This window comes from Rhinolophus sinicus, linkage group LG02 (assembly GCF_036562045.2).
Source record: "Rhinolophus sinicus isolate RSC01 linkage group LG02, ASM3656204v1, whole genome shotgun sequence".
Taxonomy (NCBI): Eukaryota; Metazoa; Chordata; class Mammalia; order Chiroptera; family Rhinolophidae; genus Rhinolophus; species Rhinolophus sinicus.
The window spans coordinates 81,068,989-81,091,832 of NC_133752.1; the positions used below are offsets into that span (position 1 = coordinate 81,068,989).

The 22,844-nt window shown below is 38.8% G+C and overlaps 1 long non-coding RNA gene across 1 annotated transcript; it reads right to left on the bottom strand.

Annotated features, from left to right (window-relative positions):
• LOC141568335 (uncharacterized) lies at window positions 1-21,439 on the bottom strand. The gene is made up of 3 exons (XR_012491490.1): window positions 21,339-21,439; window positions 16,142-16,265; window positions 1-153 (listed from the first exon to the last, which is right to left on the bottom strand). It is a non-coding gene; the product is annotated as an uncharacterized LOC141568335 (long non-coding RNA).
• Window positions 21,440-22,844: the final 1,405 nt, after the last annotated feature.

Genomic DNA, 22,844 nt, shown 5'->3' on the forward strand with positions numbered 1-22,844 from the left:
CACAAGCTGTGCAACCAGGTGCTAAACTATTCAGGAAGTGCAACAGAAGTTCAGCAAAGAAAGAAGTCCCAGGGGCGCAGTAGTGGAAACACTTTATGAAGAGTTCAGGCCTGGAGTGAAACTCTGCAAGATAAGTGGGCTGTGGAGAGGTATCTGGGAAGGAGAAGATATCCTAGTTAGAGGAACAGCATATCCAAAGGCATGGGAATCGAGTAATTACTTAAAATAGATGCAAGATGCTGCTCCAGGCTCTATGGGATAAAGAGAATCAAGTCAGTCCTAAAGGAGGATGGAAACCGATTGGAAAAATATATACAGAGTGAGCAACGCATTTGAGAATTAGAGGTGGCCATAAAAAGCACTCAATGATGGGTTGTTATGAGCCAAGGTGTGAATGTGAGGAGGGCTAAGGACTGAGAAGTCAGCACATGGCAGTCTGGTGGGAAATGGAGTGGCAGGAGAGTGGGACCAAGTTAGAGAAAGCCTCGGAGTCAGTCAGGGCTTGAATTGGATCAGTTCAGGGAATCTGTGTACATTGTTGATCCCCAAGAATCGACACAAAGGAAGCAGAGTTTCCTTACTATAGAATAACACTTTAAAGTTTACATAATTACTTCAATTCCATTATTTCTTCTGGTCCCCACAACTACAACTGTAAGGAAGGTAGAGTGAATATTAAACCCATTTAAAGGTAAGAAAATCAAGACTCAGATTTATCAAGATCATAGCCACTAGTTGTCTTGATTTCAAGAAAATTTTCTTTCTACTCTTGTGTACTTTTATGAGGCAGAAAATGGGTTTACTTACCTTTTACGAGTATGAAGGACCTCCTCTTTGTCTGACCCATTCATGTATGTTACCCTAGAGCACCAATAGCACTCAGCAGGTATATTCAGAAGTAAGGTAATGAGGGACCGTACTAAGCTAATCACAATGAAGAAAAATAAAGAGGAAAGGGATAAATGCAATGCAAGAATCGGTAAGACTCTCCAATGGCTAGGAATTTTGCCTTCATGGGCTCTTTCTTCCATAAATGTAAATTAAGTATAAATAATATAAATACAGATATAGATATAGCTATAACTATAACTATAAATATAAATATGTGTATATATACACATATAAATACATATATATTTATATACATACACGGTGTTTCCCCAAAAATAAGACCTAGCTGGAGAATCAGCTCTAATGCATCTTTTGGAGCAAAAATTAATATAAGATTCGGTCTTATTTTACCATAAGACCAGGTCTATATAATATAATATAATATAATATAATATAATATAATATAATATAATATAATATAATATAATATAATATAATAACCAGGTCTTATATTAGTTTTTGCTCCAAAAGTCACATTAGAGCTGATGGTCCATCTAGGTCTTGTTTTCAGGGAAACACAGTATATCGGTATTATATATTAGAACATGTTTTTTACCAAAAAATTTTCTTCATATTATAAGAGGAGTTAAAACATTTTCATGGGCCTCTAAAACTATTACAGGCACTGGACCTGTTCTTACTGTGCCTAATGGACAAATCAGTCCTAGCTGAAGGGATAGAGAGAAAATAAGAGTTTTAAATGATTGCAGAATTTCTAACAAGAGAACCTGGAAAAATGATATCATCTCTAAAAGAAATGAGTTAACAAGAGAAAAGTTAAAAAGTTAACAAGAGAAATTAACTTGAGAAGAAAGATAATAATTTTGACTCTGTACATGTGGTGAAAATCAATAGTAAAAGGTGTTTTTTAAAAACCATGAAAGTGAATGATCTCTGCAAGGAAGTGGATTGCAGAGGAAGGCACTAGAAACTAATACAAAAGGCTAATGAAGCATGCCACAGTTAAGGAGATAAAAGAGAGAGAGGAATCAGCAGAACCTATAGAAATGGTAGGTTCTTGTGCCCCTAAGAGAGGTTGTTAGTGTTGTGATTGGGATTATGGCTGAATTTAATTTCAAAATAGAATCCTAATTAGACATGGCATAATTATGAAAGAGAAGATAGAGACAGCAGTCACATCTTTTTGATTCTTTCTTCCTGAGTCCTTCACTGCCCATAAATATCCAACACATACATACAGCCCTGAACATAAGCTTCCCACATTATGTAACATTTCTAAATATCTCCATCCAAAGGTATTGTATGAATGAGGACACACAGACTCAACTGAAGGGAAGAATCTGGCAACTCAGCAACCTGAGGCAAGCATAGTAACTTGACAAAGCAAAAGTTACAACAGTTCCTTTATGGTCAAGGCATGAGCAGATGGGAAGTATGGAGTGTTTTCTTTCATCTCAAAAAACAAAATTCCTTGTTGGGTAAACTACTAGTTCCACTGTGTACAGTCCAAATCACTATAATCATTGTCCCTGGTTTTGTTGAAGTAGGTACCAATAATGGCCGTCATACTTATAATTTATCATGAAAGGTTTATTTTCTGTACTAATATTTCCTGAAAGAAAATTACCACTGATGAGGATTGCAACACATTTCCCCTGAGAATGTAGGTTGCTAGGTATTTTGGTGCAATTGCAGTAACCTACTCAGAAACAGATGGATTTGTGAATGATTGATGGATGAACAGGGAGGTGGTTGTTTAAGGTCAGTCATCTGAATCATGTCTTGGGAGAGTTCCCATGAAGTTATATAGGATGAAAATCTGGGCCAGTACTCACATGCCTGATTATTGAAGTAAGAACAGCTGCATTTATTTCAACATTCTCAGCCTCACACATACATACATGCCAGTGAAGCTTAGAGGTTAAAATGTAAAAGGAAAATCACAAGTAGAATAATAAGAAAATGGAACTGAAAAACATACCCTGGAAAACTAAATACATGCCTCAGCTAGGTTGGAAGATAAAACTGAATAAATTACTAGAATGTAGTACAGAGGAAAAACAGAAGGGAAAATGTGTGAGGTTATAAGATGTGGAAGCAAGAATAAGGAACTCTAATATGCATCTATCTAATTGGAATCTTAGCAAAAGAGAGTAAAAGTATAAAGTACATGAAATATACAAGGAGGTAATAGCTCGAATTTTTCCAGAATCAACTAAAATCATGAATCCACAAAAAAAGGAAATGCAAAGTATACTAAGCAATTAAACATAAAGAAAACATTACTTCTTCAGAATATGATCAAGTTGAGGAACTATTTTCAGGGGAAAAGAAGATCTTAGAAGCACCCAAAGATAAAGCCTAAGTCACCAACAAAAGAATAATCAGACAGACAGCAGACTTCTCAGCAGCAATAGTGGAAGATAAACAAGAGTGGAATATTTTCAAAACGATGAGACAGTTCTTGTCAGTAAGGAATGGTGTATCAAACAAAACTCTATTTCAAGAACAAAATAATAATCAAAACATTTTCAGATTTTAAAAAACCTGAAAAACTGCTAATGGAAGAAGTTTAGGAACAAGGAAAATTATTTCAGAGAGAAAATCTATGATATAAAAAGAAATTATCAGCAAAGAAATTAGTAAACACGTGGATAAAACTAACCATGAGAAATCTAACTAATAAAAACAACACTGGTAACATAATTTGTGAGGTTTACAAAACAGAAGATGAATCTCAAAGATCGGGTAACAATAACCAGTGGGTATGCAGGGGTGATTGGAGTTCTGTTATAAGTCCTAGTATTTTTACAGAGGAGAAAGAAAGCTACTGATATACTCTACGTTTAAAAAGCACAACTTCAAAGGAAACCAATAAATAACAGAAATAAAGTTGATTTTCCACACAGTATGAGATGAAATTAAATGGAGGGGAGGGGACACAAAAGACAGCAAGAAGAAGGAGGTAGATAGTGCACAATAAAAGTAGGACAAGCAACAACTAAATAAAATGGTAGAACAAATCCAAAGCTAGATAAATAAACTCACCAGTTAAGAGACATAGGATGATCACAATCTCCTTGGACGAATCTTATCTAGTTACAGGAAACAAAGAAAAAGAGTTCCTGAGGTCAAATAACCTATTACTAAAAATTAGAATATGCATCACTAACATAGACGCTAAAAGTGTGCAGAGAAGAGAGTGATGGGGTGCAGTGTGGTGTTCTGGCAGTAGACATAACATGGTTTGCCCAATCTTCTGCTCAATATCTGTGTGATCTCGGCAAATATTCAACCTGAACTTTATTGTCCAAAGCAATAGAAATAATAACAGAACCTATTTCATAGAGTTATTGTGACGATCATATGAGAGATCAAATATGTAAAGTGCTTAATGACAGTGCCTGGCACATAGAATGGACACAAATAAATGATTAGTGTGGAGTAGACTGGCGGGGGCGACAGGTTTCATACTGTGAAAACCATTGAATTTCGAAGAGTGGGTGAGTGGAATTAGGGAAGGTAAATCAGTAAGAAGAACAGAAAATAGAAAAGAATTAGCAAAGCCTGAGACAAATCTATGAAGATAAGATGCAATTGACCCAGGGTGGAACACAAGCAGGCTGGCTGGGGAATGCTTCCTGTTTCCTTAGTATCTCATTTCCTCCTCAACTCTCTTGTCCCTCCAGGATGTCTTGCTGGAAGTCAACGGTTACCATGAGAAAACATCTGTATCTGAAAACAGCTGTATGTGCATTTGTCTCATTAAAAAATACTTTTTCAGAGTTTGGACATTAATGTTGCGTATCACCAAGAATGTCATGAGAAATCCAGTGAGGAAAATGCAGTCTGTGCAATTAGTAGCCCTCAGGCAATAAAGCTTCTGTTTCAAAGAGTGTCAAAACCCTGCAAGGTCCAGAAACGCAGAACCAACTGCCAGGGTGGATGCCTAAACTCACATGGTTTCTGGTTTCACAACTCACAAACACACACACACACACACACAAGCACACACACACATATACATACAGGCACAATTCGTGCACATACCACATACGCATACACACACAAAAATGCACACACCATACATGCATACACACTACATGCACACATCCCATGAGCACACAAATGTGTGGCCATGCAACACTTGGCCATGCATACATACACACATGCATACACATATACACACACCCTGGGAATGCACACCACACTTGTCATACAAGTGCATAAAAACATAAATGCACACACCACACATGCACACACATGCTATACATACATATATACACACCACACACACATATGCATGTACACATACCACATATACATACACATACCACACATGAGAAACATACCTACTAGCAAAATAGTTCTTTGAACACAGCAATTAACAGCAACCAAATGTCCCTATAGGTAGCTTTATTTTAATTCTGTGTTTATATTCATTGAGCACTTCCTAATTTTTGAATCATGGAAACAAGCCCAATCAATGTTAAATTTATTTTAGAAATAATTAAGTAAATTCTTAAGGGCTTACATTATTCAAATAGTATCCTATGTTTAATTCTGCCCTGAGTAATGAATTCATTTATGTACCCTGAGAATACAGTTATTGTAACTTTATAACTATAAAATTCTCTCTTTAAACAGACAGTGAAATGTTTTATTACATTAGAATATTATACTTATGGTCAAATTATAACTATATAATAAGAAACATATTTCTGTGTAAGCTATTGAATAGTATTAAATTTGAATAGAAAATCTTTGGCACTAAGAATCCAGCACTTGCAGAACATACCACACAACTTTCTGAATTATCTACTTGTCTTTATGCCAATATACAGCAATTCTCTGTCTTTTCCAGTATTTTCCCAACTCATTTATGAGTCTAAAACAGTTGAACTTTTCACCACTTCTCCTGGTAGCATAATAGAAAACAAAGCTGCATATAGATTTTGCTGTAATTTACCCTGGAATTTATGGGGGGAAATTTATTCAAGTGTGTGTGTGTGTGTGTGTGTGTGTGTGTGTGTGTGTGTGTGTTTCAACAGGTCAGTTAGCTCAACAGTATACAGTCTTGGCAATTTGTGTTTAGGTTTCTATACTAAATAACATAATTTATAAAGTGTATATGGGATTGCATCTTTTGTCAAATGCCTTCCTTTCAATGAAAGGAGCTTTACATTGAATCAAGAAGGCCATACTAACATGACTGGCAAGACGCAGGGAGTTACACTGCTCACACACTGAACATGAGCCAATGCTGCTACTGAAAAGCTAGCGTGGAGCTCGGGTGCAATCACAGGGTAATGACATGCAAGAGCTAGAAACAGGTCCAGAGTTCTAATTCGCTTAGGTTAGTTGCCTATTAAATGTATTGTGTCCAATTTTTGTCTCCACATTTTAAGAGGGATATGAACACATGAATGAATATCTAGAGATTGAAGGTTGACCAAAGATGCAGAAAACAGGCCTAAGAAAGAAAAATGGGATGGTGTTGTTTTCCCAGCATGCAGGAAGCAGAGGGGAACCTGGTTTCTCTCTTCAGGTCTAGAAAAAGCTGATTCCTCTGTGCGTCTTCCTCAAGGGGGAGGTACTGAAGGAGAGATTCATGCACTGAAGGTGGAGTCATTGATTATGGAGGGTGGGGGGCAGGTGGAGACACATCCTAATGAGAGCTTCTAACCAGGTCCAGATCCTCTCTGAAAGCCTCAAACTCACATGTCCGTTTTCTGGTAAGAATGGGGTTAGTAAGGCTTATATTGCGCAAGCCAGTGCTCCGTTAACTATAGTAGGTGAAAGCATGAGGTCTACTGAATTAACAGTATAGGTTCTAGCAACACATAGGCTGGGGCCACATCCCAACTCTGCTTCTTACTAACGGAGGAAACTCAGGCAAGTTACTTCACCCCTCTGTGCCTCAGTTTCCTCATCTGTAACACAAGGAGAATGATCATATGTACCCCCAGGGTTGCTGTGAGAATAAATAAGCCAATGTGCAGAGAACACCCAGAACATGGCACATGCTGGCCCTCAGTTAGCTCATCTGATTTCACCCCATCATCAGTGGAGATGATTGGCAAGGAGGAAAATGGACTTAGGGGCTTTCCCAGAACATCCTGTATGCTTGTCTAACCAACCACTTAAACTATCAATGACAGTTCCTCATCATAGCGTGAAACGAGTCCTGAGTTGAGGTCGGAAGGCCTGGGTTAGAGTTCTGGCTCCATCACACCCCACTGAGGCGTGAGCCAGGCATGCGCTCTCTCTGTGCCTGGGTTTCTTCACCTCTGCCCTGCTTATCTCAGGGTTGTTGTGAGGATCAAATGAAAATATACATTCATCGTGTACCTGGTGCCATCACTGCACCATGGCCTGAGGCTTCCCTGAAGGGGACCAGTCTAGTGGGGAAGATTGTCAGTGCATGCAATGCCGAAGTCCTCACCAGGTGCGACAGTGAGCTGCAAAGTGCTGAGCAAGGGTTAGTTGTTGACGTGCGCATTACCATTCCTGGGACGTGACTGTAAAGTGATAGTCAAAGAAAAGACTGAAAAGTACTTAAGTTTGAAGCGGTATCTTTCTAATGTAAATGGATAGGTGTTTAGTCAATGAGCTGAAATTCACGTGTGAAACCATCAAGATCAGAAAGACTCCTTTAGGGGTATACAGATATAAGAAAATGGAGATACTGGGCTTCTCACACCCACTAGTCAATTTAAAGCTTAGTGCTTATGCTATAGACATCTCTAATAACTAAGATAATATTTTTCTTCTAAATTTGTTTTGGTGCAGTTTTAGCTATTCTTTCCAGTTGTTCCACCCTTCCTATAACTGGTCAGTTGGGTCACAATAAATGAGTTCTGCATTCTCAGACAAAGTTTCATGTTTCACATACATGAATGTAGAAGTGGCCCATACATGTCCCAAACACATGTAGAATGTATTTGATATCCTTGAGACAACAAAGTACTTCTGTCTCACAAGAGAATTAACATCAATAAAAATTAATATACCAATAAGAAAGCAACTTTAAAAACAGCCTTTCTATTATTATGATATTTATTTCAATCTTGCTCAAGAATTATTTAGGTCATTTACTGCAGTTGATAGAATTGCCCATTAGTGTGAAAACGTTTGCATGCCAAGAGCCAAAGAGATTTAATATATCCCTTTGGAGTAGTAAGAAGCCTTACATACGTCTGCTCCTGGAAACTTATTTACTATGACAGTATATAAATGCTTTAAAACAATTGTTCCCAAATATCAGTCAGCATATGGACAACTTAAAGAAAGTCACCACTGCTGCGTTTCATCAGTTTCCATTCTGACTTGGAGAGAAGTGGAAAGGGGAAAAAGTCAGACCATACCAACTCAAAAGAAAGCCTTTCCGCTTCCAGTGACTGTCTGCCCTCCCAATTATTAACAAAGAAAGACTCCTTTTCCCATTTCCTAGTGATGTCCACAGTTGAAGTGCAAACTGACTACAACTGAGTATTTAAGTGCAATATTTCAAGGACATTTATCATAAGTAAACACAGAGGGGCCAGACTTCTGTTTCAGCTTCAAGGTTTAAATGTCAAACACCTGGAGACATGATTACTCAGCCTTAAAAATCATTCTATAAGTTCATTGCTCTGGTTCAGGGAAAGTCAAATTACTGTTTGGGCTAGGGGAAAATAGGATGCAAAAGGGTAGAGGAGGGCAACGAGGGAGGGGTCCATAATTATGTACTTAACCCAAGAGCACACTTGACTCATTACAACATATTGGAAAGCTATGTTAGTATATAATTTGGATGGGAAGAATGAAGAATTCCCTATGTGCCCATGTGAAATGACGTACAAGCAACTGAAAATGCTCTAACTGAAAGTAAAGTTATCTAAAATTTGGCCATGAAGAATTTCCTAGTAAGACAGGGATTCTAATATTAAAATAGCATCCTCTTTGATTCAGATACAAGTGAGTTACTATTTCTAACTTCTTAGACCTAACTGCTTAGACCTAAAGGACCACTCGCTACCATCAACAAATTTCCAGAACAGAATAGACACTTGTCCTTTTATTTCTAATGCACATATTGTCTTCTCCTGATTTCTTTACCTTCTACACCTAATTTTCTTCCATTACTCAGTCACTATGTTCTTTCAAAGTCTGAATATTAAGTGCAAAACAAAATAACGCGCAGGTTAAGGATGATCTAATTAATTTCACATATTTTCAGAAATCCCTGTCTTAAAGATATTTCAGAATTCTGAAGGGACTCACATACCTCTGAATATACTCTTCTCAACCAACAAAATTCCATAGTGTCTTATTACTTATAAAATATACTTTTCTATTTCTATTGAGTATGTGGAAAGGATTCCTGCTGTACTCATAGTTGTGCAAAAATCCCAGCTAGAAAACAGTCCCCTAGCTGCCCTACAACCCACATAAGTCAGAAACTATCCTTCACCCAAGATGGCTACTAACACTATCTTGTGCCATGGCACATGATATAGAATGAGAAGAAGAGCTAAATTTAAAAAAGGGAAAAAGTCCAAACCTGAAGGTAGGTCATACAAAAATGGAGACTGATAAATCAAACTAGAAGCATTTTTACACTTATGATTTTACTTAAGACCATGAAACTGCTGAATTCTAGTATAGTATCGTATGTATTCAAAATACTTATAATTCCTATTTCTTATGCAAAAAAATCTAAACAAACATTTATCTGTTTTTCCTGAACACCCAGTAGAAGCCCAATATCCAACTTGAGAATATTCCCAGGAAGAAAAAGAGAGAGCTTTCTTGATTCACTATCCTTACTGAACATTAAACAAAGTAAAAACAAATTAAGGTAATTTTTTGGAGAGATCCAAGATGGCGGAGTAGATAAATACTGTGCTTCCTTCCTTCCATAAACACTTTAAAATTACAACTAAATTATAGAACAATCAACCTGGAGAACCATCTGAAATCTAGCTGGACAGAAGTTTTATAACTAAGAATATAAAGAGACATCGAGACTGGTAGGAGGGGCAGAGACAAAAAAACAGGCCAGTCCCAAACCTCTGTGTGGTGGTTGAGAATCAAGGATATCTCAGCTGCGGGGGTTACCCCTGGACACATAAGGGACCCCAGCCTCACACTAGGCTCCCCAGCCCAGAGTACTGGTACCAGGAAAAATAGCCCCCATAACATATGGAAATGAAAAACAGTGGGGAAACCAACCATATGGGTAGGATAGAAAGCTGCAGAAACCCAGATGTCATCTTAAACGGCCCACATACAGATTCACTCCCAGGCACTCACCCTGGGCTCCAATGGAGGGATGGTGACTTAGGGGGAATCGTAAGCACACGGAGGGGCGGACTGAGGTGTGTCGCTTCAAAGTGAGGGCTGAAGGACAGTAGCCATTTTCCATGTGTGGGGTCCTCCTCTCATGCAGCCAGCAGGTGGGAGCATATCTTTCCTGCCCCCATGCCCATGGGCAAATCTGAATCTGATTGGCCTGGTGAGCTCTGTTGGGATGCCACACCACCCAGTTCCCCCAATATCAGAAGCACTTTCTCCTGAGCAGCCAGTCCTGCCCATGTTGCACACTTCCTTGGAAAACTATTAAAGTCTGTGGGCCCCAGGTAGGTGGTAACTGGCCTCAGTGTGCTCTGAGACTTTTGCTGAGTAGCTCCAGGCTCAGCACTGGCATCAAACTACAGTCTATATTAATCTGGTGACCGCAACACTTCCCAATCTAGTGACTCCCTGAAATCCTGCCATCTGCATGCTGAACAAGGCTTTATCAGTGCCTGAACCTTAAGGGAGCTGGCAGGTAGCAGCAGGCCCCGGGGTATCCTGGCTTTCTGCAGAGCTACCCCAGGCCCAGTACTGGTCGCAGATGTCCTTGGTTCCCAGCATGACCTCTCCCACATGCCTCCAGGTTTAGCACAGGCAGTGAACAACCACAGATTGCTTCATAGCTCCTACCAGGTAGTCCTCACCAGTCACAAGCAGTGGGTGACCTGGGCTTACACTAACGCCTCTCCCAAGAAGCCCCAGAACCAACATACTTGCAGGTTGGCTTCAGACCACAGCAGAGCACTGCCCACTTAGCCCCACAAATCATATATACAAAGGGTGATCTCAACAGGCACCAGAGCCCACTGGGGTGAATCCCACTCAGTGGGGTAAGGCCCCCACACATCACCCTGCAAGCTGTGGATGTGGCCAAACCCTACAGTCAATCAGCCTGAGGGTCAATCCCACCTACTGATATGCCAATAGCAATCAAGGCTCAACTGTAACAGAAGGGCACATACAACCCCCACAAGGGACATTCTTGGAGTACCTGGCTCAGGTGACCAGGGAGATTGTACGACTGGGCCCCACAGGGCACCTACTACATAAGGCCACCTGGCCAAGACTGGGAGACATAGCTAGTACATAGAAACAAACACAGAGAGGCAGCCAAAATGAGGAAACAAAGAAATGCATCCCAAATGAAAAAAACGGAGAAAACTCCAGAAAAAGAACTAAATGAAATGGAGGCAAGCCACCTATCAGAGACACAGCTACAAACACTGGTTATAAGGATACTCAAGGAACTTACTGAGAACTTCAACAAAGAGATAGCAAGCATAAAAAGGGACATAAAAAAACATAAAAAAGAACCAGTGAAAAGTGAAGAATACAATAACTGAAATGAAGAAGCAGTCACTAACAGACTAGATGAAACAGAGGATTGAATCAGTGATTTGGAAGACAAGGTAGCAGAGAACACCCTATTGAAATGACAGCAACAAAAAGGAATCCAAAAAAATGAGGATAGTTTAAGAAACCTCTAGGACAACACGAAGCACAACAACATTCACATCATAGGGGTACCAGAAGGAAAAGAGAGAAAGCAAGTGATTGAGAACATATTTAAAGAAGTAATGACTGAAAACTTTCCTAACCTGGCAAAAGAAATAGACATACAAGTCCAGGAAGCACAGAGAGTGCCAAACAAGATGAACCCAAACAGGCCCACACCAAGTCGCATTATAATTAGAATGCAAAGATTAAATACAAAGAGAGAATCCTAAAAGCAGCAAGAGAAAGGCAACTAGTAACTTATAAGGGAGGCTCCCATAAGTTTGTCAGTTGATTTGTCAACAGAAACTTAGCAGGCCAAAAGGGATTGGCATGAAATATTCAACATGATGAAAAGCAAGGACATACAACCAAGATTACTCTACCCAACAAGGCTATCATTTAAAAATCAAAGGACAGATAAAGAGCTTCCTAGACAAGAAAAAGCTAAAGGAGTTCATCAGCACCAAACCTGGATTACAAGGAATGTTAGAGGGATTTCTTTAAGATGGAAAAAAATACGATCAAAATTATGAAAAATAAAATGGCAATAGCTACATATCAACAGTTACTTTAAATGTAAATGGATTTAAATGTTCCAATCAAAAGACATAGGGGGGCTAAATGGATAAGAAAACGAGACCCTCATATATGCTGCTATAAGAGATTCACTTCAGATTGAAAGACACACACAGATGGAAAGTAAAGGGATGTCAAAAGATATTTCATGAATATGGAAATAAAAAGATTTTTTTTCAGCTGAGATAGCAGTACTTATATCAGACAAAATAGAGTTTAAAACAAAGGCTATAACAAGAGACAAAGAAATTCCACTTCTGGGTAAATCCACTTCTGGGTATTTATTCGAAGAAACACAAAATGGTACTTCAAGGGGACATGTGCACCCATATGTCCGTTGCAACATTGTTTACAATGGCCAAGATGTGGAGGCAGCCTGGGTGTCCATCAATGGATGAGTGGATAAAGAGGACGTGGTACATATATACAATGGAATATTGCTCGGCCATGGAAGGGCATGGGTTCTTGCCATCTGCAGTGGCATGGATGGACCTGGAGGGTATTGTGCTGAGTGGAGTACATCAGACAAAGACAGATGCAATGTGATTTTACTTATACGTATAATCTAAAGAACAAAATAAACAAACAAAACAGAAGCAAACTCATAGATACAGAAAATATTTTGATGGTTGCCAGACAGGAGGGGGTTTGGGGGTGTAGGTGAAAAAAGTGGAAGGGATTAAGAAGTGCAAATTGGTTGTTACAAAGTAGTTATGGGGATGTAGGTTATAGCATAAGGAACATAGTTAATAATATTGTAATAAATATGTATGGTATCAGATGGATACCAGATTTGTTGGGGTGACTGAGGGGATTGGGGGGCAGGGTGTAAAAGGTGAAGGGATTAAGAAGTACAAATTGGGCGTTACAAAATAGTCATGGGGATGTAAAGTAAAGCATAGGGAATATAGTCAATAATACAGTAATAACGATGTATATTTACATAATATACTATGTATATTTAATACAGTAATAAATATGTATAGTGCCAGATGAGTACTCAACTATTCAGGGGGATCACTTCTTAAGTTATATAAATGTCGAAGCACTATGTTGTATACATGAAATTAACATAAAATAATGTTGACTGTCAATTGTAATGGATACATTTAAAAAGGGAGGGAAGGGGAATAAGAAATCCAAATTTCCAGGTATAAAACAAATAGGTCATGGGGATGTAACGTACAGCATAAGGAATATAGTCAATAGTATTGTGATAGCATGGTACGGTGTCAGATGGTTGCTGGATTTATCATGGTGATCACTTCTTTAAGTATCTAAATGTTGGATAACTATGGTGTACCCCTGAAACTAACATAATATTATATGTTAGCTATATTTTTAATAAAAATCTTTAAAAAAATAATATTTAGCCTAATAAAATCTCCATATTTGCTTTAAGAATTTCGTCAATGCCATATTTTCATTTAATAAGAATTACAAATAAGAATGTGAGGAGACCAGAAATGTAAATCCAGCTGTGTTAGAAAGCAAAGAATCACTTCCAGTCTCAGTCTATTAAAGTTAAAGACCCAGTTGGAAGTTAAAACCAGTTTGTCCACAATACAAAGCAGATCTTAGGTTTATCTTTCCAGTTGTTGAAGTTTTGGCTTATGCAACTTTCTGCCTTGTAGAGTGTTCTCCCTCCTCCTGAGTACTAAAGAACATAAACTCCATCGCAATCTCTTTCACCACAACTGCATGCGATCCTTTGAACCAGATTAATGGGAATCCTGGGGATATATGTGACATCATTGTAAGAAATGGTCAATATCAAGCAATCTAATTGCAAAATTCATAGACTGCTGTCACATAAGAGAAAAGCTTAAGGGCCAGAAGATTAACTATAATTTATTCTGTTTAAAGTTGGTGGTCAATTTACCAAAGTGAGAAATTTCCACAAAATATCTGTTTCACTTCCTAAAAGTAAGAGCTCAAAAATTCAGGTTCCTCTAAGGAGAGTCAAAGGAAAGTAACTGTCCTTTTATAGCTATACTCACTTAGAAATAATTGGTCCTAACCCTTTCTGCATGATCATTCATTCAAAAAAACAAAAAATACTGGTTCAAGGACATTGTGCTTGGTGCTGGACATACAAGGATAATTGGGTGTGGCCTCTTCCATCAAGGAGTTGACTATCTGAGAGGGAAGATAAATATAGTACTATTTTAGGACAATGTGATATAAGTTGTAATAGGTATGAACCAAGTGTTATATAAGCAGCATTGTATGAGAATGCCCTAGTCAAAATTACTTATGGTAGGACTGAATTAATGGATGGATTTTGCAGGTGAGAAAGTAAGACTCAATGAGGCAAAGCAATTTTTCCAGAGACCCGCAGCTAGTCAGCATCAGGGCAGGACTAGAACCTGAATCCCCTGACTTGTAGTCACTTTTCTACCTCATCACTCATATCTCCTCTCCAGAGGCATGACCTGTGAAGTCTTCCAGCCAACGGGAGAGCTTCCGTTTATTCTCTAGCATATGACCCCTTCTCACTGGGAGCACAGGACGTACAAATTTGGTTAGGTGTTCTTTCCCCTGCTGAGTTAAAATCCTTGCTCAAGAGTTCCCAACATCTGGAAAAGCAAAAGACGAAGCAGGACTCAGAGCCTAAGACAAAACCCAGAAAAGGGAAAATCATCTGAAAGGACAATTTTAGCGAAAAGTAGTTTTAAACAAATGTAAAACACGATTGATACAAAATTGGATTATCAACAACTTTAAAATATGACACAGTCCCCAGCCTTGAGAAATTTAAATGTAGAGACAAGAAGTAGATTTGGAAAAGGGAAACGCCAATAGTAGGCAATATGTGATGAGTCCTAACTGATGATCAGACCGAGCTGATACTGCATTCAGATACAAATTTTACTACAGCTTCCAGTGGTCAGGGCAGCTTCAGTGAGGAAGAGAAATTACGACAAGTCTTTGGCACTGGATAGATCTAGATGAGAGAAGAAAGAAGGTAGAACATGGCCAGGAGGCTTCATGGAATCAGAATGTGTAACATTTGTCTGAAAACAGCATGGGTAGCTAGAGCATATTTATACACAGGAATTACTGGGATTCAACTATGGAGAATTCTGAACATCAAGTGAGGGAGTTTAGGCTTTGGACTTCAAGCAAGGGACCCTCTGAACATTTTGAGCCAGGGAATGACATGGTACAAAGTAGTTCATTAGGAAGATTAGTATGAATAGAGGAAGCCATAGGGGACCCAATTCTTGACAATAGGAAAATCATTGAAGAGGCTCATAGAATTGTCCAAATGAGAGCTTAAGTGGGGTAGTGGCAGATGGAATGAAAAAGAACAGAGAGATATTATTTGGAAAACACTGCATATGACTCAGCAATTAGTTGGAATTGGAGGAAACAAAGATAACCCAGAGATGTCCAGACTCCACGGCTGATAAAATGGTAATTTCATGAACAGAAATGGAGACTTTGAGGAGGAAAATCAATTCTGTTCTAGGTGAATTTCTTTGTATTTGAGAGGAAAGTGGTGCATCTGGACTGAGGTAACCAACAAAGGGTTGAAATATGAGACAGAAATAGAAATCAAATTATGATGCCATCAACCTTTGTGCACTGAAGCTCATACCCAAGGCCTCGGAAGCAGAAGAGAGCCCTCCAAGGTCAGGTGTACAGTATAAAGGTAGAAGCTGAGAAGGGGCTGAAGGTGATGGGAGAAGAGCCAGGAGAAAACTCAGGAGCAATTTCCAGAAGTAACCGCCCTTGAGTGGCACCTCAAGGCAGTCAGCTGTGAGATCGACGTGTACGCATGTCCTCGCCTCAAGCACACGGCCAGCCTCACCCTACTCTGCTCCCCAAAGAAAGCCAGGTTTGTGTTTGAAAAGAAAAGGCTGGTACCCACGGACTGCCTAAATTCAGCTTCCTCCCAGTTCATATAATCATTTATTCTTCATCCAAGGGGATGCAGTTCTGTGAGAGCATCTTCTCTAAAGTATGTCACAGCATTCTCAGCTTCTACAAATATCCTGAAATAGAATATTCATGTTCATTAAATTATATTCCCATATGGTACACTTTAGACATTTAAAAAATATGTTTCAAAATTAGGGGAAAATAAACCTACTGTGTATAAATTTTACATGTTGTTTAAAATAGTTTAAAGGACTATAGAATGGATCCCACCATGTTTCTTCTTCAGAGCACGATTGCAAGCCTGCAAACACAAGCAGTACAGACACACAGCCAACATGGAAGAAATCATTCAGGTGCATCAGTTCTAGTTCAATGTTTTTATATATTTCTTTTCCAGGGAAGGTTTTAAAAAAAGTTCCCAGAGTTTAAAATGTCAGCATTTGATTGATTAGAGTAGCTTTCCCGGCTTAACCAGTGAGTTGATTTGAACAGTTCATCCATTAATACAGTAAAACACATGTTAAAGATTACAAATTGTTTAGCAGGTTTTGACAAACAAGTCCACTGGTGGTCCCGAGATTTCTGAGAAGCAGATGGAAGGGGTACAACTTCATAGATTCCTCTTCCTAGCTGCACAAAGCTGCAGAGGTCTAAAGTAGGTATTACTGCAAATAGGGACATAGTCAGACAATAAAGAGACACAATCGCTTCTGTTAGCACAATTAAATTGTGTGCAGAGGACCAGTCAGTCTATTTTGTTACCAGGAATGTGCTAATTATTCTTGCTAATTACATGGAAAACATTCATTATCACCTATAAGTGGAGCCGGACCCCTCAGGTTTTGGTGACAAATTAATTACTGTGTTTTCCTTCTGAATGTATTTCTAGTCAGTTCGTGGTATTATCTGAAAAATAAATGCTTTAGCAGCCCGCTTGTCACTCAGAGCCACTCATTAAAATGAAAAGTAGGCATGCAGAGCTGTATCAGTTTTCCTCCCCTGTTCTATTCAGGTGGTGGTTTCTGAAAGTCTCCAACTCCGATCACAGATTTATAAATCCGGAAGCCTGGTGAAACCCATGCAGCTGGGTCTTCATTAGTACAGTAACCACTCACTGAACCTCAGGAAGAAGGCAAGATGCCAGAACCTGGGAGGAGAAAAGGACCCCGCACGCCACACATACACACCCTCACCCTCTGGCGTTGCCTTTCAAAAGGTTGGGGTGACATTTTGCAATCTGGTCCAAATTTGGGATAATTGAGTTTTATTCCTCCTCTTCACCCCCAGTTTGGAATCTAGTCAATCACAAAACAAAGTCTTGAATTGCCAACTTAGGGCCTTCTATTTTGGGAGCAAACCCAACAGTAAAGACTCTTACATTTTTATTCTAAATGTGCATTACATTGGAAAGACCAGGATCTGCACATTTGTGATTTTGCTTTGACCTTATCTTGCCTGGAGCCATTCTCTAACTGTCTTGACTGTTCTTAACAGGCGAGGAGCTAGTCTTCCTCTTCTACTCTCTCCCCACCTTACGTTTGTTCCCTATAGTGGCAGCTGACTAAAGGCTTATAGAATGAAAAGATAGATCTTCAGGGCTTTGGGCCCATTCTGAGGGGCATCCTGAATTAATAATTCAGGGTTACCCTCACCCACTCTTCTTCCCACCATTTAAATTCAATTCCTGGAAAGTCTTTAACAGAAAGCATTTCAAGTGAAAAGTTTGGACCTGAACAGGAGATGGGTGAAGAAGGCTGTGGTACCACCATCTCCACACCTCTGGAAGCCCATCTAATACTCTAGTCCGGTGCATGGCTCCCTGGACTCAATGTCTCCTCCAAGCCATAATGGGTCCAGATTGGACCCGAGCCTGCATCACGCACAGGAGAACCTAGCTCCACTTTAATCAAGCATGTTCCTTAACCTACTACATGCCCAGCACTATAGTGGCACATTTTGCAAAACCCAGGTTTGCACAGTCCCACAAGTCTATCTCTTGTTCTTTCTAAAGCTTCCTCTGATTGCCCCTTCATATTTGCTTTGGCTCTTTTCAAGTTCATGTGCCTTTTATCCTTCAACATTTGGTCTATTTCTGTAGCAGCTCCACAACACAAATGCAAATAGTAGTTCTTGATCATAAATAAAATAGGGAGAAAGTTTCCATTGTCACATAATTTACCCTTTCCCCCACTTTCAATTTAAAACAATATTTGGAAACAGGAACTACAGGAAGCTCGTAGGTACTTGAGGTGCATGTAAATTTCACACTGTCTGAATAACCCATTTGTAGTTGATTTTACCAGAATTTCGGTTTACAAGTTTGTGACTTTCATATTTTACAAAGAAAGAAGTTTAGAATTTTTGTTTCTTTGTTTTTAATATCACATTTATCTCATTCTCTAGTTTCCTTAAATTTGTGATCATTTTGTCTGAAACATGTAAGTTGCAATAACTGAAGTAAAACTCTGCATGTCATAAGACCATGAATCCAGAAAGCACTGGTAGAAGTCAAACTGTGGGTATATTTCTGCCTGAATTCTGCTATGATTATAGGGAGAGGGCTCACAGCTAAATTTCACCACCACGGCAGGTCAAATCTGCCTCACTCTCCCTTTCTTCACCCTCCTGCCCTTTTCTGATGTGATGTTTCTTATCAGGTCACCACCATGTTCACACCTTGATTCTGCTTCCCCCACCTTTCCAAAATTCCATCCCTTGTTTTCTCTCATTTGCCAGTGTTTAACTGTGTGCTGTGTATGAGGCACTGATAAATACCTTTATACACATTGTAATTCATGTCTTTTTCCTATTATTTCAAGATTTTGTTAATATTATCAAATCACTGAGGCTAAAGCTTTAATGTGTTATTTTAGCCAATCTCCTACCACTTGTAGATTATCAAGACAGTACTAGAGAACACTTTTAACCCGAAGGGATGAATTTCTAATGCGGCTGATGTCACATAATATAGCGGTATGGTGATGAAATTATTTTGGAAGCAGCAAGAGGCCCTTGGCAACCCAATTAAATCATACACAGTATGTGACCACATGGTCAAGCAAAGCAGTAAACCCTCCTTCTTGCTTTCTATGCTTAAAGACCTTCAGGGAAAAAGACGTTCCTCAGAAATACTCTTAGGGAATTCCTTAAACTTACTCTGAGGTCACTCAACCAAAATATATTTTTTTAAAAAAAGCTTCAATTTCTTAAAATGATAGTTCTTTTAAAATAGAAAGTGGCTGTGCTTTCCTGAGGGTACTCATCCAACTGGAATCCTGGAATACTGGGCTGGAGAACCTTCAAGATCCCTCTGCAGGGAAGTGATCCTCCGGAGAAGGTTAAGAACACATACTTTGGCGTCAAGGAGACCTTGCGCTTGCACCAGCTCTTATAATTCCATGACAAGTCTTGGTTTCTACATGAGTAAAATGTGAGACTATCACAAGGTGGTGTGAGGATTACAGGAGAAACGCATCTGACATTTAACTGCTTTATTGGCCTAGTAAGTCCAGGTATAGTTAAATAACATCTTCACCATCTTTGCATGTTATATGGGCAATGCATGTTGTTGTCTCACCCAACTCCTCAGAATTAAAGAAATAAGCAAATCAATTTGACTAATCTAAAAATTGAAGATCTTTTTTTTTCAGTTCATTTACCCTTTCCAAAAAACAAAAAAAAAAAACAAAAAAAAAATAAAATCCTCCTCTCACAGGAGCTTAAAAATAATTTCATAAATTCTTAGTATTAAACAGTACCATCATGTTGCAGGCCCAGGGCCCACAGGATTTGGGGACAAGCAGAAGGGGTAGAGAAGAGGCATGGCAGGGCAGAGCAGGGGAGTGGGCCGGACCCTCAGCCGGTTTTGAGGATGGTGGCCACAAGCTATAGCAACCTTCTCCCGACACTAATAGTACAGATCCAGCTCTCACACTCCCCACATAGCACACAAATATATAACCCTCCACCACTGACATTCCAACCTGAAATACACACATGCTACTGGCAGCAGATAAGAGAAGTTAGGGGAAGGTTTGATGTATCTTTGCTCTAGGATTGAATTTCACCTGGCAGGACCATGCTTCCAAAAATCATCAGTTCCTCTCTTCCCCTGGAGCTAAATTAACCCTGAAATTCTACTTCTCATGGTCTGTTTCAAAGTTCCAGATTTCACATGCTTTCTTTCTACACAAATTAAAACTACACAGTATATGCCTCAACAGCACTCCCCTTTTTATCAATTCTTACAGATAATGTTGGGCTCCATTCCAGTGTGAGGGAGCATCTGACATACCACTGGTATGAACTACCAGCCCAGAATGAGTGCTCTAATCTCAAGTCTGTCCTTCCCCAGATGCCTCTGGTGCAACTCACCCCCTGCCCTCTTTGGCCATTCAGCAACATTCTATTACATTAGTCACAAAAGCATCTCCTCTAAGACACATAATCCATTTCCATTTGGTAATGTTCACCTCAGTTTATTGAGAATAGTATAGAAACAATAAACCTAACAAATGACCTTTCTGATAAATACTGTCAGACCTGAATTTCTTTCTCCTCACCTCAACCAAAATCTCACACAGAAAAATCTTACTATAATCAGTGTTTCTTTAAGTTTTATTACCAAAAATAGGTAATAATTAATATCTGCATGCACTATTTTCTCTAGAACTTGCAATGTGACAGGTCTTAATCATTGCACTTATATGCAAATAATGGATCGTTAAAAGAAAAAAAAACTACTGAAATTCATGGACACTGAAAATTTCATAGACACCTAATGTTCGGATCTGGTTGGAGGTTCATAAATCAGGAAGCGTCTAATCTAGAAAATAGAAAGGTGCTCCAAAGAGCCATACAGAGCACGAGGATTTTATGGCCCAAGGTAAGCAGGAATCAAGAAGGTATACTAGACAAACATGGACCGTTAATGCATTGTTACTTTCCTTATTTGAAATAACAAGGAATTTTTAGGCTAGTTGAGGTAATTAGGCTAGCTGAGCAATCAAGTTCTGATTGTCTGGCTTAGGTTTTTGGTTGGCTTACATAGGCTGCTACGGTATTAGAACCACCTCAGTCTAACGGCCTCCACTATATAATTGACAAGAACACTGTTTTAGTTCTGGCTACTATAACCAAGTACCATAGGGTAGAAGGTTTATAAACAACAAAAATTTATTTCACACCCTCTTAGAAGCTGGAAGTCTGAGATCAGGGTGCCATCATGGTCTGGTTCTGGTGAGAGTCCTCTTCCAGGTTGTAGACTGCCCACTTTTCATTGTATCTTCACAGCGGAAACAGAAAAGAGAGTTCTCCAGTGTTATTTTATAAAGGCACTAATCTCATTCATGAGGGCATCCTTATGGGTCTAATGATCTCCCAAAGGTCCCACCTCCTAATACTATCATACTGCGAGTTAGAATTTCAACACAAGAATTTGGGGGGGGGGGGGGACACAAATATTCAGTCCATTGCAGACACCTATGAAATTGAACAACTCTCTCCCACATCCTGGACAGTGCTCAGGATGTAATAAGCATTAAATGAGCTCTAGGAAAACTGAGTTGCTAGGTATCAATTGAAAGGTCTCTCTAATATCAAACCAACTCTCATCTGCCCTATTTGCCATAAGTCACATAATCACATAGGACACTTACAGTAAAGGAGCACAATCACTGGCAGATGACATAATACTATATAGAGAGTATCCTAAAGATTTCACCAAAACACTGTTAGAACCAATAAATGAGTGCAGTAAAAATTAATATTCAGAAATAGGTTGCACTTTTATAGAAAAATGAACTATCAGAAAGAGAAATTAAGAAAACAATCCTATTTACAATGGCATCCATCCCAAAAAATATATATATATATACCTAGCAATAAATTTAACCAAGGAGGTAAGAGACCAGTACTCAGAAAATTATAAGACACTGAAGGAAAACATTGAAAAAGATACAAATAAATGGAAGTATATACTGGGCTCATGGGTAGGAAGAATTAACATCATGAAAATAGCCATACTACCAAAAGCAATTGATAGCGTCAATACAATCCTTATCAAAATACCAATAGCATTTTTCCCAGAACTAGGACAAATAATCCTAAAATTCATATGGAACCACAAAAGACCCCAAATTGCCTCAGGAATCTTGAGAACAAAGAACAAAATAGGAAGTATCATGCTACCTGATATCAAACTATACTGCAAGTTTATACTAATCAAAACAGCATGGTACATGCATTAAAAACAAACACATAAATCAATGGAATAGGATAGAGAGCACACAAATAAACCCATGATTATATGGCCAATTAATCTATGACAAAGGAGGCAACAATATACAATTCTCTACATAAGTGGTGTTGGGAAAACTGGACAGATACATGCAAAAAAATGAAACTAGACCATGTCTGGGTATTTATCTGAAGAAATCCAAAACTAATTCAAAAAGACATATGCACCCCTATGTTCATTGCAGCATTATTTACAATAGCCAAGATGTGGAAGCAACCTAAGTGCACATCAATAGATAATGGGATAAAGAAGAGATGGAACATGTATACAACAGAATATTACTCGGTCATAAAAAAAAATGAAATCTTACTATTTGCGACAACATTGATGGACCTAGAAGGTATTATGCTAAGTGAAATAAGTCATACTGAGAAAGACAAATACTATATGATAT